Genomic DNA, 2,264 nt, shown 5'->3' on the forward strand with positions numbered 1-2,264 from the left:
TGGATCTCGTAAGAAGGTCAAATGACTGTGTGTGCTTTGGGGATGGGGGTGGTTAAGCACTCAGAAAGGGTTGGCAGTGCTTATTATATATTATTTGTGTTTTTTAATGTTTATTTATTTATTTTTGAGACAGAGAGAGAGAGACAGAAAGAGGGAGGGAGGGGCAGAGAGAGAGGGAGACAGAGAATCCTCAGCAGGCTCCACACTGTCAGCACAGAGCCGGATGTGGGGCTGTATCTCATGAACCAGGAGATCATGACGTGAGCAGACATAAGAGTTGGTGCTTAACTGACTAAGCCACCCAGGAGCCCCTTATTTGTTTTTTTTTTAAAGATACAACAGTAGAAACCAAGGTTTATGAGTGGCCGTCAGCAGGTTAGAGCTTGTGGGAAAGATGGAGTGTCCCACGTTGGGCAACGTGGAGGCTAAGGACAGTGGAGGGGCCAGGCAATATGACAGCTCCCTAGCATCAAGAAGGAAGAACAGGATGGGGTGCACTTAGACTGCTAGAGGACATGCTTCCTGTGGGAAGCAGTGTCCTGGGCCCAACCAGTGGGGAGGGAGCAATTGGAGCACATGATCCAGAAGAACCAGTGTCTCTTTATCAATACCCAATGTAAGGTTTGCTGTGCCTCACTCATTTCTGAGTCCCACAAGCTGACACACTATTAGGGCAAAAAACATGCCAACAAAGTGAAGAGACACCTAGCAGTCCATGGAATGGAGACATTAAAGGGGGAAACAAAGAAGCTTGACTCAGATCAGAAAAGCAGCAGAAGCAAAGACAAGAACCAGTGCTGCCACATTTGTCACATGACCTTTTCCTCCCCTTTTCTGGCCCAGTCACATTACCTGGAGAAGACATCCAAAGAACTGAAAGTTGAAGCAGCAATCCACTAAGGTGGAAACCTTGCCTCAGAATAGAGACATAATAGACCCAGACAAGTTCTGCAGCTTCTGCCATGAGACATTCAATGACCTTGTCATGGCTTGAGGATGTTATGTGGGCAAGAAACACAGGAAAAAGGAAACCAGGTTCAAACTCATGGCATACTAAGAGCAGCTGGTAGACCCTGCTGTCACTAACTCATCAGCTGCAAGATGTATAAGATAGTGAACCAGTGGGCACCCCAGGTTAAATCAGCCGTGAGTCAGCTTCCCATGACCATGGTCAGCCCTTGGCTTCTCTTCCTCCTTTCTTATACCTGGAGAATTCATGGGCCTAAGGCAGGAGTAAGCCACAGATAGCCTCTGATTGGTCCAGGCAAATCACCCTTTCTCTTCCCCTTTGGAATGGGCTCTATAGGGCAGGAAAAGGGAAAGGGGTGGATCTTAAGAAGACTTGGGAACTCACAGGATGGTTCTGGAGGTTCAAGAACTGGAGGATGTCTTTCCCCATACCCTAGCTCTTTTGGGCCATATGTCTTGAGACCCAGGCCTGTCTTTCCTTTGCAGGTCAGTTTTGAACCAGTCTGCAGTTAAAGAACTGAGTTCTCCCTGCACTCTAGGCAGATCCAGTGAAATCTGGAGCTTTCACACCAGACCTTGGCCTAGATGGGAAAGGAAAGAAGGAAGTGGCTGCCCCATAGAAGCTTAGAAGCTTGGAGCTACTATGACACTCCCCATTTCCCTAAAATGGGCACGCTTTCCTGAGCCTGGGACCAGATGCTGGCCAGTTGTATAGCTTTCTGCCCACTGTGAAGTTTCCTCCTGGAGCAGTGACATAGTCCTGGAAGAACAATGCTACCCTTCCTGCCTCTTCTCCACAGTTCCTGAATGGTGCTAAGGATCTGCAGAAGCTGGGGCAAAGCTGGAGCTGGAGACTAGTGACATCATGGAAATCTCCAATGGAAGCCTTTCTTCTCCTCCATCATTTGTCCCAGGGTCATGTGGGAAAGTCCCCACATGCAAGTTCCCTTGATGGTTCTGTGCCCTTAAAGGCAAACTGCCTGATGCCAGCTCAGAGGTTCATTGCTAATACTTGGCTCCACTGGTCCTCTCTTTTTCCTTGTGCAGTAGACCACCTGTCTACCAGACAGAAATTAAAGTATTAAGGTCAATGAGGTTATGCTAGTCACCATACAGTGAATTGCTTTCCAATGGTCTATCTTGAACCAAGGTCTTCTGATTCTCAGCTTGTTGAGTTTTACTTGAGGCTGCATAGGAATAAGAAAAACATCCTTGAACACTGACCATGATAGCCTCCACAGGAAAGTGGAACCTTGACAAACCCAATGGTGATAAGTAGAGTAAGACTAGGAAAT

General features: G+C 47.4%; 1 pseudogene; it reads left to right on the forward strand.

Moving 5' to 3' along the window:
* Positions 1-394: 394 nt before the first annotated feature.
* On the forward strand, positions 395-1,114 carry LOC122222665 (annotated as a pseudogene).
* Positions 1,115-2,264: the final 1,150 nt, after the last annotated feature.

This window comes from Panthera leo, chromosome B3, assembly GCF_018350215.1.
Source record: "Panthera leo isolate Ple1 chromosome B3, P.leo_Ple1_pat1.1, whole genome shotgun sequence".
Taxonomy (NCBI): domain Eukaryota; kingdom Metazoa; phylum Chordata; class Mammalia; order Carnivora; family Felidae; genus Panthera; species Panthera leo.